General features: G+C 38.4%; 1 non-coding gene across 1 annotated transcript; it reads right to left on the bottom strand.

Annotated features, from left to right (window-relative positions):
- Nucleotides 1–3,289: 3,289 nt before the first annotated feature.
- Nucleotides 3,290–3,361, bottom strand: TRNAA-CGC (transfer RNA alanine (anticodon CGC)). The gene has a single exon. It is a non-coding gene; the product is annotated as a tRNA-Ala (tRNA).
- Between the last annotated feature and the right edge of the window lie 13,000 nt (nt 3,362–16,361).

Consider the following 16,361-nt stretch of genomic DNA (forward strand, 5'->3'; position numbering starts at 1 on the left):
TGGAGAATCTATACATATATTTGTCGATATAAAACATTTTTTTCTCCATCGAAGGTTTTTGTAGTAGGTGCACGGTAGTATGACCTTTTGGTGCAACCTGGCGCATTTATTCCATTTAAAAATTAAATTGCGGACTTAGTTATTATTTTATGCTCTCTTACTTTGCGCATAAACCAATTTATAACAAGATCTGAGCAAAAGATATGATTTTCGCACTGATCGGAGAAAAAAATACTCGGTATAAAATTGTCTTCATTCCCATTTTTGATGCACTCTTTAATAGACGGAATTATATAGGCATACACATAAATGGGAGGGAGGTTTTCGTGGCGAACGGAGAAAATAATTTTTTCACCATCCACGGCTCATCATTGGGTACCTAATTTTATTTGATCAAAAAAGTTGTTCCTCCGCTAGAGACCAACTGGGAAAATTTTTCCCCTCCTTCGCGACCTTCGTAATTATGTAAGACCAAACAAATCCATACATGGCCCGTCCCTGTATCTCCTCGCCCAGCGGATATCTATGTGGACCAGGGGAAAGTGTTCTGTTCTCCTCATCAGACAACTTGATGAAAAACATAGTCTGTTGGCACCGTTACAGAGACGATATATTTTGTGTATGGGCAGGCTCACAAAGACAACTCGACAGCTTCTTGATGTTTCTAAATTCCTTGGACAAAAACATTAGGTTCTCAATGGAGAAAAAACTTTACGGGTCCATTAATTTTTAGACATTACCATCACAAAATATATTCGGCAACTGGATTCCTCCGTTTTCAGGAAAGATACTTGCACAGATCACATAATTCACTTCATGCCAAGACATCATTTCCACCAAAAATGAATGGCGTTCAACTCAATGGTCCACATTTTGACTAGTATTCCCTTTTCCCCACAAAATAACCGAAAAAACTTCAAATAATAAAAATTAAAGCTGAAGATAACGGTTTCTGCTTCCAATCAGTTAAAAAATAGAAAAATTAGCAGTCATATCCATTTTCAAATCTATACCCAAGAAAGACACATCGAAATGGGAGAGAATTCTCTTTTTGGGGAATTTATCTCGTGAAGTGACCAGAATCTTTCCAAAGAACAGAATAAAACCGGCCTTCTATAATAAAGGCAACTTAGGGAACCTTTTTTCAAACAGTAAGGACGAAATTCCCATCATGGAAAAGAGTGGAGTGAATAAATTGCGTTGTGAGTGCTTTGCCATTTACATTGGACAAACCGGGAGGAAATTCTGCGAACGTGTGAAAGAACATTACGCCTATTTAAACAACAGAAATCCTTCTTCCCATTTTGCCAAGCACCTACTGGGCAATAACCATGCAAGTGCCTTTGTTCCTGAGATTTTACATTTGGAGAAGAAAAGTTTAAGATTAGATAACTTGAAACGTTTGGAAATTGCCCAGAGCCCATAAGGATATATTGGTTAATGACTTAATGTATTCGCCCCTACTGGACCTACCTCTGTTCCACAGCCCCTCTCCCACCCTGACGGCATACCCAACCGCCCACTCCCCCTCCCTCCATGCACACACACCAGTTTCCCTTCTCTTTCCCCTACACCCACTTTACCTGCACCTCCCCCTCCTCTTCTCTGTCTTTTTATATGAAGCTGTGTGTCCTCTGTACTTCACCTGACTGTGTAATTTCGGGAAACGTGAAGCGAAATCAAAAGGAAAAAATAATAGAAATATAGAAAGAAAATTCGAAAGCATTTTGCCCGTGTGCCAGAGAGATTCAGGGAAATAAGTCAACAGTTAATTCCCTCAAAAACAAAAGAATTACCCGTATTTAATTCCTTCTGTCAAAGCGTCTTCCCCAATGTCTCAACGAATGTCTTCGATGGCTCACCAAATCCTGCCCGCCAACCGATACCCAAAATTGAAATGTCATATAATGGGATTTGCTGAAAAAAATTTGGTCTAATAACTCCTCTGGGCCAGATGAAATACTTTGCTTATATATTTAGGGAACTGCCTCCGGAAATTCCACCGTAGCTAAAAATCATATTTAAGAACTCGCTCGTAGATTACAAGGTTCCCAGAAATTGGAAATCGGCTAATTTAACACCAATATTTAAAAACGTTGACAAGGAGGAACCGAGCAATTACAGACCTGTATTTCTCTCACATCCTTTTCATGCAAGGCCATGGAAAATATAGCTGCTAGTTCGATCGTGAGACACCTCGGTATTTAGAAGTTGTTGAAGAATAACCAGCCCGGTTTCCGGAACGATAGATTGTACGAGGCATTACTAACGCTTTTTGTTCATAATATCCTTAGTTCCGGAGAGAACAATTTTCTGGTATAAGTGGTTTTTCTAGATTTTAAAAAGGCTTTCGACTAAGTTCCCCATAGTAAACTACTGACAAAGAAGCATATGGCATATATAAAAATATCCTGAGCTGGATTGAAGACATTTTGAATGGTTGGGTACAAAGAGGATAGATGGTGTTCGCTCTGATGCAGTAGTAAATGAAGTCACTCCGGGTGTCCCCCAGGAAAATGTTATCTCTCTCATACCTTTTTTATTCCCTATTTACGATAAGACGACAGAGTACAGGAGGAAGATTTGTGAGAGATCATGTCAATAAAGCTCGAGAGATTAAATGCAGAACAAATAGATTTAAGATGCCAATTTTTCCACGAACGATTAGAGATCAGAATAAAATAATGTTTTTCCAACCGCACTAGAAGGGAAAGGTGTTTTGGTATTATGGTAGTATAATACTGGTGTGAAATCACCCTCTGCTTGATATTTAGGAGTTTGCCCTCGTGGTGGTTAGCAGGGTACTAAATAAATCCAAAAGGAACTAAAAAACTTTTCCATATTCCTTTCCATAGTCTTCAACCCCTGCCATATACCTGCAATCCTTTCAATTTCTATCTGATACTTCACCCTCCGCAGCTCTTCCTACTCGCACAAGGCTCCAGCTCCTCCTCTACATCACGTCCATAAAAATTTTGCGTGTTACACAATATTATTTAAATATTTATATAATTCGACGGGTCGTCAATTCCATATTTTGTAATCATCACGAAATAATATATCATTCTAATAACATTAATATATTCATTCCATCAAAGAAGTTTACCTAATACTCGTAAAGTAGCTTCCCTAGTTTCTTAACTTGCATTGTCCTTGGTCATTTTTTTGTTAAACTATCCATCTTACAAATCGTTATCCTTCATAATGTGGTAGCCTAAAATTTTACTGCAACGAAATCCGCATCTTGATTCGGAGATTTAAAAAAGTTCGAAATATTGTGGAAAAAATTTGGAGGTGCTGGGATTTGAACCCAGGACTTTCAGCATGCGAAGCAGACACTCTACCACTGAGTTACACCCCCTTCGCTCACCATTTAAGGTGAAAATAATATATATTGCAGTCTAATACAAGTTATGTAGGAATAATGTCTTGTAACTATACAAGTTGGGCTGTGATAATATAAATAAGTGACTTGAAAAAATTATTAAAAAATCAGTTCGGTCAGTGCAAATGCAGGGACTTGTTGCGGAATAATGCATGTTGGTTTGTGTTTTATTAAGAGAAACAAGATATTTATTTGGTTGTTGGTTCCATCCAAAACCTACTTGAACCGGTAGACTATATTATATATAATATAATCTACCAAAAGTCCACAAAAGTACGGGTGTATACTGGACTGCAACCTTGACATTGTGGAAGGGCTTGGGTGTTCCGATGACTCCTAGAGCTGTGCTGGCGGGAGTAATCCTGGTCGGGCCACCCATGCTCCACGAAGCGCCTGTTCCTCATTGGGGCGGCTGCAAAGGCGTCTGACCCCAGTGGGGCGGCCATAGAGTGATGACATCACGTTAAAAACATTATTGAGGAAAGCTACGGGAAACCACCTCAATTGTCTTTCCCACGATTCAAATGATGGACAATACAGAGAATATGAATCCAGGCTACTGCGGAATTCGACCCAATCAGTCGTGTGTCGTGCCCAGTAGCGGGCGAGGCAAGGCTTCCGCGGTCGTCATCCCACGAAACCTTTGCTAAGGAAAACCAACAGCAGCAGGACGGAAGACGCAGGAGAAGAAGACTAAATTGGTTAGAATAGCAACTTGGAATATTAGGACAATGTTAAGGACAGGAAAATTTGAGAATATTAAGTGAGAGATGGATGGCCGTAGCATATGAGAGGACATGTATATATTTTAGGTTTATGCGAGGTAAGGTGGAAGGATAGCGGGGTTACTGGAATGATAATTATAGAATAACTAGCTGAATACCCGGCTTTGCACGGGTTAGGGAGAAACAGTAATATAAATATACTACATAAATAAAAACAACAAATTATAAAGTACAATAATACACTACTTCATACAAATTTAAGAATCTTTTTTATTTAACACCTGATTATAAACTACATTTTTTGTTTCATATCCAGGAGAAAGAATACATAAATTTTTAGGCGAACCTACTCTGGAGCAAGCAACATAAAGTTGCCCGTGGCTAAAACATGGCGATCTTAGATCAACACCACAAAACTTTAAAGACTGTCCCTGTGATTTATTAGTGGTAATTGAAAAAGCTAGCCGGACTGGAAACTGTAATCTTTTAAAGTTGAAGGGAATATCAGTTGGGATTAGAGGTATCCGTGGAATAAAAATTATTTCACCTTTTCCTTTTCCAGTTAAAATGACTGCCTGGATTATATTTTTCATTAATTTTGTCACACACAATCGTGTCCCATTGCAGAGTTTTGGTGGATCTAAATTTCGCAATAAAATGATTAGAGATCCTACTTTAAGTATAAGGCGATGTTGTGGCAATCCAGCTGGATAAAGTGAATTTAGGAATTCCGTTGGATAATTGACGGCTTCGTCAGCATCACCTACGGTATCAACCGATTTATATTCAATCACGTCTCCTGGCAGCATGGCTAGTATCTCCTTGTTAATTTCATTAACATCATCGTTCTTAGGAGCAAGAATGGCTCTTTCTCGCAACCATTCTAAATTTTTATAATTTGGATTAACGTTGGGATAGACTGCTTGTATCATATCGCGGACAGTTTTCACCGATACACATAAATCTGATGACAATTTTATCATACCAGATGCTTCAATAACTAATCTATCTTCTCCAATCTCCAAAAGTTTATTTGCAAAATTTTGAGCATTCCCATCTCTTAAGAGGATTCGCATGTTTTGTTTAAGGCTAATTTCTTGGACATGATTCCATAGAACAGAATGTTTTAAACAGGCATAAATTTCATCGGCTGGAGTCGATTTTGGAATGACAGACAGAGTTTGACGGAAGTCTCCACACAGGAGTACCAGAGCTCCTCCCATTAAACTGCAGTTTCCTCTAAGATCTTGAAGTGTTGCGTTGAGGGCCTCAAGAGATTTTTTATGAGCCATCGTACACTCATCCCATGCTATCAATTTACATTCTATAAGAACTTGTGCCTGGCCGCTTGTTTTATTTATATGACATGTGGGATTTTCTTGTCGGGAAATATTAAGTGGCAACTTAAGGGCAGAGTGGGCTGTTCTTCCTCCTTCCATTAATGTCGCTGCAATACCTGAAGATGCAACGGCTAGAGCAATTTCTCCATGAACCCTGATTTCAGCGAGAACTAAATTAATTAAAAATGTTTTTCCCGTGCCACCAGCAGCGTCAAGAAAAATGATACCTCCTTCTTGTTTATCTACTTGATCCATTATTGTTTCGTACGCGAATTTCAGATCTTCATTAAGAAGTGGCTTTTTATCCGCGATGTATGCTTCTAAGTCTAAGACATTGTAGCTAGTTTCACGTATATAATCTGGATAAAATACACCCTGTTGATCTTGTACAGGTGCAAAAAGACCGAGTTCCACTAAAGTCTTGTTAACCATGGTGATACACTTTTCCTCCAAAATAATCAAAGTTTTATTAAAAATGTCGGAGTTAAACGTAATATCCAATGTAGGATTTTCACTTCGAACTTTAGCCAGTATATCCTCACTCATTGATTCTTTATATTTTTCCCATATTGCTTTTGGGTTAGATGGATTGCAGGAGGTTATTATGATGGCAAGCAAAATTCGGGTTTGTCCTGGAAGAGAAATCAAACTGGCCTCTCGCAATGAGTCATCCCAGTATTGATCTCCTTCTAGCAACCCTAAATTCTGGCTAGCTTCTCTGAATGTCTCAAATATTTCTCCATTTACCGTTCTTAATTCTGCAAATGAGCGAGGTCCTCTGATGGTATGTAGAAGCATTCTTAAAAAATAACATTCGGCGTTGTTAGGATGGACTGTGTAGACTCGGCCCAATGCGTCACATGAATAAATATTATTCTCAGGATCAAAGTTGCCCATTTTTCTTCTACAAAAGACTTTCCTTTATGTATTCCACGTATAATATCTCGGCAATTCTGAATACAATAGTGTTATTGCAAAAGTATCCTGCTGGCATAGTTGGAAAAATGCTGTTTCTATGACAGCAAAAAAGTAAACAAATTACATACATACAAACAAACACTCTCCTTTATATATATAGATATGCAGCTGCGGGGACGAGAGCAAGCCATAATATTGAATAGTAAGAAGCGTAGTAAACATAGAAGAAGCAAAGGACAGAATATTGCCAGTAAAGAATAAAAGCAGAACCGACGAACTTGGTCAGGTACACATGCTTACAAGCAATCATAAGGAGGTAGTCGATTGGGTATACGATCAGAGGACATTATCGCGTGTGTTCCTGCAGGAATATATTTGATAGTGATGGGGGATTGGAATGAGACGGTAGGCGAAGGAAGAGATAATGATGAGGTTGGGGACTACGGTTTAGGCATGAGGAATGACAGTAGAGAGAAAGCAATTGTGTTATGCAGGAGACAGGAGTTTAGGGAGAAGGTTTGCATGAAAAATGCCAGGTGACTTAGAAAGGTATCAGTTACATTATATTCTGGTTAGGCACGGATTTAGGAACAGTGTGATGAATTCGCACAGCTTTCCGTGAGTGGATGCGGACTCGGACCACAATTTAGTTGTTATGAAATGTAGCGTACGTTTCAAAAAGATAAGACAGGGGCGGCAGTTTAGGAAATGGAATGTAGAAGGAATTAAATAGATTGATAAGGAAGGAGTATCAGCAGGCTCTAGAGAAAACCATGAATGACGGCAACGAGCTGAGTACTATCGAAGAAAAATGAGAAGGCATCAAGAAAGGGATATCGGAAGCCGTAAAATAAACTTTAGAACCCGTTAATGGGAAAAGGACTTGGAAACCATGGATCACGAATTAGATGATTAAAAAGGAATGGATATATGAGAGAAAAAAGTTGAAGAATTTAAACACAGAATTAGGCAAAAGGAAGTACACAGAGTAATAAATTGGTTTGGGCAACAAATAAAGCAAAAGAAGCATGGTGGAAGACGCAGTGCGAGGATATGGAAAGTTTGCAGAGAAAGGGTGAAATTGGGATGCTATACAGCAAGGTTAAATCACTATCGGGAAGAGGAAAGGACGATCTGTGCTAACAGCTAGAGATAAGTCGGGTAAGATAATAAATGACATATAAAAGATTCTAGAGGGATGGAGGGAATATATAGAAGAACTGTATGGTGAAGAACTTAGGCAAGCAAGTTTAGACAGGAAAGGAACATGACGTAGAGAGAGATAGCTTAGATCCAGGCATACTCGACGATGAGATAGAAAGGGCTTTAACGTACATGCGGAGGAAATGATTAAAGAGGCATGGGAAGCACTGGGGGAAGGAATGAAAGTGGGCGGAGAATTCGTAAAATCAGTTAGGTTTGCTGATGACCAAGCTCTAGTTTGTCCGTCAGCAAAGGGATTGCATGCATTGCTGAGTGAATTGGAAACTCAGTGCAATGGATATGGGATGAGAATCAATATTAATAAAGCAAAGGTTATGCGATTTTCCTGAAAGAAAAAGGCGAAGCTAAACATTGAAATAGGAGGGCAAAAACTAGAGCACGTAGAACAGTTTATGTATCGTACACACACACATATATACGTATCGTACATAACATACAAATGAAATGATTCTCTTAAGATTAATATTTTGAGAAACCAGAAATTGTTGTCTATGTTTGGTATTATCAATTCCATCACCCTCTCCTTAATTTTTAGAACGACTTTCCCACGAGATCGATTTCCTCTATTCACATTTCAGGAGTGAGACCAAATGTGTCTTGTTTGACTTCAAACCGTGCGACTTCAAATCATTTGTCCCCACACGCACGACTCGTCTCCTGCCTTTCCAAGCAGCACATACGCCTGAATAGCCACCGAACCATGTGATGATCCGCATATCGTCTATTCAACAAGGGATTCTACAAAGAATGTACTTATATTAATGTGAGGAAAACAGTTAGGGAGGACACATAGGATGAACCCTAGGAATGGAGGATTTGCACATTGAAAATTACAGGATATAAACCCAAGGCTTCACAAAGAAATGATAGGAATTGGTAAGCAAGGTTGCCTTGGTCTATCCTCATTCATCCTCTGACCCATTACGACAAGTCGCGGCGAATCCTCCAAGATGTCGCCGTTTGCCTTTATCTCTTTACCTTTTACCTTTTTACTGTTCCCAAATCTTTCTATCCACCAACTCTCATACTTCCTTCGATTTATGCACAGCGAAATGTTTTTAATAGTTTTCTCTCAGCTCTTTAAATATCCTCTTAGCTCCTCACTAAATATTATTTTTAGGATTGTTTAGCTGCATTTTTTTAAACTGATTTACGATTATCTTCAAATTTAATGTGAGAAATAAGCCATTTAATTTATCATATCATGAAGAATATTGATCATTTTATCACAGCGATGCCTGTAACTCAACCTAAAGCAAAGTATTTCAATTTATTTTTCCCACGGGGGGGGATGTGAAAATAAGGTTGGAACGTCCGACTTATTTGCCAACATTAACATGCAAAATTAAGTTGCTTCTAACGGGGATCCCTACCGTAGATACAAATCACAATTGTTTTTGCAAAATCATGTTAATATGCCCACTTGCAAAAATTGAACGGAGAATTTTAGATCATGAGAATTCCTTTCAAGAAAACTGCACTTCGCGTGTTGCATACAGTAATCGTATTCCGGAAACGTATAGACGCACAGTATTAATGCATCCCAAATTGATTCTTTAATTTCGCAAGCGTAGAATTAGCATCAGTGATCGTCAATATCAGACTACAAAACAAAGCATTAAAGTATCCGATCATTAAAATATATGATCAAGTTTGGTATCAGAAGAGATATATTGGGACCACTTTTGGCAAATAATTTATGAAAAATAATTGATTACAGGCCAATTATTAACAAATTTAAAAAGGCTGTAGGTATCATACTAAATTGTCTTTTTCAATTCGACTCATATGGTCAATCAGTATGGGTAAAGATGGAGGATTTGAGAGACATCGTGTGGGATGCATCGGGCGGATATTTGGAAGGATTAGAGATAAGGTTAGGAGAGGGTGGATGGTGAAGATAACAGAGGTTACGTATGATGCGGAGTTCTGTAAGATGTGAAGTAGGTCCAGAGATGGGGAAAGGTGAGAGGGGGTTAAAAAGGAAATAGGCCCAAGATCAGATCATTGTCATATTAAACCAACCAACCCATCACACACACAACAACACATTCCTCTTTCAATTTTCAGCCCGTGGCTTCCATCTCTGCAACAAACACACCCTCCCTTTATAAATACCTGGGATACCAGCGCAGTTCTCTCTAAAGTGTGGCTATCTAGAAAATCTGCTGAAAAACAAAATCCTCAAACTTTTTGTCCAATGCACTCCTCGTCCAAAAAATAAACCATCCAGAATATCCAACTCCAATAATATCGCCTTCCCCCAAAGGGGATGGTATGAATGTTATTTAGTTTATCTTCCACTTTATTTAAAGGGCAAATCAAAATTGTTTTAAACAATTTTAAGTAAGTTCCTTTACAAGCACCTTATTAATTCAAGTTAAAGATTTCTATATTCGTTACTGACCAAGTATTTTCTTTCTTCCATGATATTGGAGGATTTCCACAAAGTAAACCCTTGAAATCGTGTGAACCATCCCCTATTTCTCTCCTTTAAATAATAATGGTGACTTTCTGCATTCTCAGTGCCAATATTATTACTCTCTATCTCTCTCGAAAAACCAGGGTAATTGGGGAAGGTTTTGTACGTCACGGGCATGAATAATGAGATAATTTCCAAGCTCAGCCAGGCAGGTAGCTCGTTAGTCACATCAGTGAATTTATTATGTACACAAATTGATTTCCTGTAATTTAAATTCAAATATATCTGCTCGACCACACCTTTAGAAAGAAATTGAATGCCTGCTACTTGCATTATCTATGCCAAAGACTGGAAGATGCTAGAACGATGGATACAAAGAGTCTCGTCGTTATGAGAGCTTGGTGGGAGACAGCGGCTTATTTTAATTAATCTACGGCATCGTTATGGAAAATAACGATAATTTGTGCAAAGTGGCACCAAAGGCTAGCTGTAAAACGAGGCATAGACTCTCAAGATCTCTCCCTAATTCCAAATATATTACAACGCAGGCTGATTTTTGCCTCGTTCTATTACCAATAGGTGATGGCTCTTGGTATTATTGCTACTGGTCCGAAATTGAGCATATGAGCACCTACCCAGCGTTCGCTCTAATCTAATGAATCTACACATATTAAATGGAAATGCAGAGGACACGTTATGCTTCCGCTGGTAATCGGCAAAAATTATGATTCACTTCTGTTGATATCAATTCCGTCTCTATTAGACTGCCTCAGGTGTGAATCCATATTAACATTGACCCAGTGATTTGTATCTACTGTCGAGATTCCCTTTAAACATAAGATGATTCATGCGAAAAACTCAATTAGTCTCAAACTTATTGCCTCGAGGGGGAAATTGGCGTATTTTTAGTCTCAGGTATGGCTTTGAGAGATGATTGATATGTAAATTGATAGCATTAATTTGTTTTTATTTACAAATATACGCATTGCACGGTAATCCATGAACGGCTTAACCATAGGAGCTTTATTCCAAGAAACTGCGGGACATGCCGCAACGGTAACTTTTGACGGAGTCATCCGTATACGGTGCATTACAATGCAACAATTTCAGACTGGTATCCCGGTCAAGGCGAATGATTTCTACCCTATAAAATTGTTGCTGGGCTGATGTTCGAGACTAGTGACCAGTTCCATTTAATTGGAGACTAAATCCTAATGAGCAAGATATAATGAATTAGGAGGCGTTACCGTAGTGAACAATCGCCAATTGAAACCTAAATAAAGTTCTAATGAACTTTATGCCGGGATTTCTATAACGTGCTGTATTTAAATTCACAATAAATAGTTAACAGGTTTGGGAAAGTATCTATGACTAGAAATGTAGCGAATATAAGCATTACCGAATGGCAGTAGCAGTAATTTTTATGGGAGGCAACCGACAGCTGAGGTCATTTGCGCCATTAGGGATGGTTGGAAAAGGAAGGTGGAGAGAAACCCGGCGTCGGCATCAGCCTACTCTTGTTGGAAGGCGCCAAGGGGTCCACAGTTTAACGACGGACGTCGTATTCACTCAAAGTGCTCTCCACAAGGCATCCAAAAAGTAGGGATCGGGATACCACTGAAAACTAATTGTTGTCTCCGGGATTTGAACCCGGGCCCTCTCGGTGGACCATCACGACCCAAGCATTCAGGCACAAGCATTTACCCGTGTACCCATGTTTTCAACTGCTCAATGCGTTCTTTACTTTAGCCTATTTTCATAATTATTCTCTACGTACTCCAGCATTTCACCATTAAAATAACTTCATAGGACACAGTGCTATGGAATATCTAGTAAAGTGATCTCCCGTGCCCAATAATCAACACAATCCTGTCCAATGACGTTACATTCTTCCATCAACACTCACACCCTATACTATGGGACGTTTAGATATTTCCGTTCTTGTGCCTGTTAAGTAATGGGCTTGTAGTTCCTAGGCAGTCGTCACTTTCCCTCCCTTTGCGCCAGTCTTAGACCTTTTCCTTTCATCCTTCCTGTTAGTTGGGCTTCCTTTTACATTTAGTAGTTGGTTCTCATTTGTGCACTTACTGCCAAAATGAAGAAAGCCGTATTTAATAGACAAAAAAGAATACTAGAAATCAGCCATTAATTTATATGAGAATTTATCTGAGTTCACCGTTCCTAATTTAAAAAATTATCAACAGTATATCCCTATGAGAATTCATGCTTTGTAGATTCAATAGTAATCGTTAAAACAATGGCCAAATTGATATTGTGATTCATCTGGTCTCGGATATGATTTCGGTAAACCAGATAAAACAATAGAGAAAAGCTGAGTTTCCTTTCGCGCCGTAAGACGACGCGTTCGTGAGCAACTGATCAGCCGATTAACTGATTAAAGGTTTTCCCTTTGCAAATCTACGAGCATGTTCCCTACGAACTCGTATGTATAGGCATTTAGCCTTTACATACGAGTTTAGGTACTCGATGGCTATAAACTCAATTTTATCTTCTACCCACAGTTGCTTTAACTGTTCAGAAATTCGGCCAAGTTGTCAATATTTCACGCAACGACGACCTTATTCAAAACTTCATCCTGCAGACCTCAGCGCATTGTTTAAATATACTGGTCTTTGAAGGAATGCCTACGAATAACAGAAGAAAATGGGAAATCAATCGACTTCATTTTCACTAACCTAATTTTTATTATTCTTGCAGTATTCCTTCTTATCACGCCAATGTGACTTGATGTGTGCGGAAAATGATAGATTTGTGAACATCAGTATTTTTTCACCTATTTCACCTACTTCCACCGTCTCATACAACCGTTTCTCGCTGCTGCCCCAATCCACGCCTACAAGACGTGTCGCGAGCAAATTTAATGGTTCACTTGACAGACGAAGGGCAGCGGCAAGGTGATTCTCACCACATGTTTAAATACCCAAAAAATTACCGCGAAAAAGAGTTACGCTAGATGGGGCATCTAGTATCGCACGGAAGAGAGAGAGAGAAGGAGTAATCGCAGGGCAAGTGGAAGGAATTGGGGGGGGGGGGGGGGGTAGTATTGCAGAGGCGCTGTAGATAAGAATTGATTCGCACATTAACTTATATAAGTTTAAGCAACTTCAAGGAATGTCTGAATGCTGATTAAATCTTTAAAATCTTAATTAAGGAGTCGTTTTCCCTAAAATATATAAATAAATAATGCACGTTTTTAGAAGTAAGCATTGATATTGTTATTTCCATCAAGAAAAAGTTGACATAATAATAGAAGAAATAAAATCAAGTGCTCATTTTTTTCGATGCATATGAAAATGAGTGCGAGAGGGTACGGGGAGGATGCCTGAAGGAGGATCTATGATATGACAGGGCCACTGAATTCACGTAGTGGGAGGAGGGCAATGGGAGTCTGGGAACTAGGTCAAGGTTTTAATTTTATTTTCTGAGCATCGTTCGTTCACGGAATGGAGGCGTGAATATAGGTGCAGAATATAGGCCAACGTATGTCAACTTTTATACCAAACTTTGAAGTAAAACCTTAGCTGAAGAAATATAAGAAGAACTATAAGAAATGCTTATTTTCTTGTGAAAGAAAGCAGAAGTCAATAAGCATTTCTTGAGAAATGCTTATTGACTTCTGCCCTAAGTGAAAAATAATCATAAAATGTGTAAGGTCCTCTGATGAACAAGTATTTTGAAAAACCAGAATTTTCTTATGAATTAATATTTTGGCATCTACCTGTACGTATGTCAATTAATATTATGATATGACTCTCCTTCGTTTCTAGGGTGGCCGTAAACAATGTGTAACATTAACCTGTATTTCTAATTCTTCACAATTTCATTTATGCATGTATTTAGACTCAAACACTATTTCGCAATACATTATAGCCCAGCCAAGTGGAAGAATTGAAAACTGAACTTTGTAGCAAGTAAATGTGGAACGGCTGAACAAACTAAACGGGAACATTTCAAAATTTTGCATTCATTTTTTTTCAATTACATTCATTACGAATTCCTTCTGCCAGTAAATATAACTTATTTTTTACTGTTATTATGTTATAACTCAGTTAACATAAACGTCGTTCAGACGTGTGTACCGTATCTTGTCTCCCGGCCGTGCGAGTCGGGGATATACAACAGTGGACTCCACACTAGAGCGTACAAGGTCTGTCCCAAAAGTAGTGGGACTGAGTCGATTAAAAAATTGTATTACCATAATTGATACATTCACTCAAAAGTCTTCGAAATAGCACCTTTGTGCGTCCGCACACCACTGCCTGAGGGGTTCACCACGTCTCGTACGCCTTCTGGATGGTGGCACCCGGAATGCTGCTTAACTCTCGCGTCACGGTCTGTTGTAACGCTTCCACCGAGCCGTGGATACCATCTTTCAGGACGGAATTGAGGCGGCTGAAGAAGAAGGACACTAGTGGGGCAAAATCAGGGCTGTAGGGTGGATTTGGATTCTCACTAACATGGTCGGAAAGCTCTTGGCAGATACGCGCGCGAGTTCCCTTTTTATCGAAAAACGTACGAATAGTAGAAACTCACACGATTAGTAGCGTTTCTATTTTAGAAATAAGTTATCTAGACAAAATCAAAGCTTTACACGCCATTGCTTTCAACCGTTTTAAAAGGCTATTTCAAATTTTATGGCTTACGTAGAAACCTTTAGAGTCTGTCCAATCGGAGTGAGTGGATGAAGCATTGGCCGCAGTGACTTCATGAGCTATCTAAAACCCAGCAGTACGAGTTTCCCATCACGTTTACCCGCCGTCGCTATTGTTTATTTTTCGATCAATTCTAAAAAAAATATTTTTGCTGTCTCTCAATGGAGTGGCTTTAGATTTATAGCCCTTGTTCAACATTTACCCGAGAAAGGCCAAAATAAATTTTGGAAAATACACTACTGTATCCCTTCTGTATGTACCTCGGTGTTATGCAATCAGGAAGGAAAAAAATTTGATCAATTTTAATAAAAGTTGAAAAAACCCTAAAAGTCGGATGTCAGTATCTCGGATGTTTAACATAATTAACTAATTGTGTAAACAATTCAAGGAATTTTCCGAGTCTCACGGTTCAACGAGCACCTACTATGGTCTTTGTTTAAATAAGGAACACAGAGGAATATATATATATATATATATATATATATATATATATATATATATATATATATATATATACACATTCAGTCATTACTTGTATATCTTCAGATGAAGACGGATTGTTTCCGTCGAAATATCAAGAAATAACATGTGAGTGTTCTTCTTTTTTTGTGTTTCTATATTCTGTGTTACTGTGTATTCTACTATATATATATATATATATATATATATGTATATATATATATATATATATATATATATATATATACATAATCGCATATATATCTTAGGTATGGTGCTTTGTGAATATCTAGTTGAGCTGAGCCAAGCTGATGAAAGTAATGCAGGAGAACTGTAGGAAGAATGGAGACACCATTCGAAATCTACTCACGAATAGGGCACAAAAGGGCAGTTTATGTTGAATCGGCTCTCGAAAGTGATTGGCAGGAGAGTTAGACAGGGCAATCGCCCGAGGTTGTAGCTGGCACCCAGGGGAAATGGGAAAGAGGGGCATGAAAAGAGCTTGGAGGAGAGTTGTAAAATATTTAATTAGGTTTAGCTTGTGGATTAAAAATCAAATAAGCTCGTCACTTTATTAGTTTTGTGGGATTCAGGATTAATTCATGAAATTCAAGGTGAATATTAAGCACAAAAGAACGAAATGAAAGGTTAAGTACAGATTGCATTAATTTTTAAACTCGGAGGTAATGAATCATGAGGGGGAAAATATCCACATCCTCAGGCAATATGCTGGAGGAAAACGAACCCAATATTTAAGAAAAGAAGGAAGAATTTCAGTTAGGATGGAAAGTTTTTCGAAAATGAAGTATATAAATAACTCTTAAGTAATGAGATGGAGAAATAAAATATATGGTTCCGAAGCCGAGTGCATGCGGAGAGATTAATGTTCATTTTTTGGATTTGAGGTATGGTCATAAAGAAGGAAAAAAATACTGTTACAGAGAGGATGAGGAAGTGTTTTGAAGATTGGTCTGAGAAAGAGGAAACTGTTAAGTGATATTCTTCAAGGTAGAAAAACTGAATAAAGGAAATATGGAGTTGTATTGAGATGTTGAAAGGCATTAAATGGGAAGGATATTAGTTTATCGAGCAGGAATGTGGAAAATAAAAGCTGATTTATTTCATGTAAGGAGCTAAGATGGTATGAGGAACAGAAAAAGAAAGCGCTGACTGAAGAAACAACTGTTTTAAGGAAATGGTCAAAACTGCTTACGG

The sequence above is a fragment of the Hetaerina americana genome, unplaced genomic scaffold, assembly GCF_022747635.1.
Source record: "Hetaerina americana unplaced genomic scaffold, ioHetAmer1.1.p SCAF_10, whole genome shotgun sequence".
NCBI classification, from domain to species: domain Eukaryota; kingdom Metazoa; phylum Arthropoda; class Insecta; order Odonata; family Calopterygidae; genus Hetaerina; species Hetaerina americana.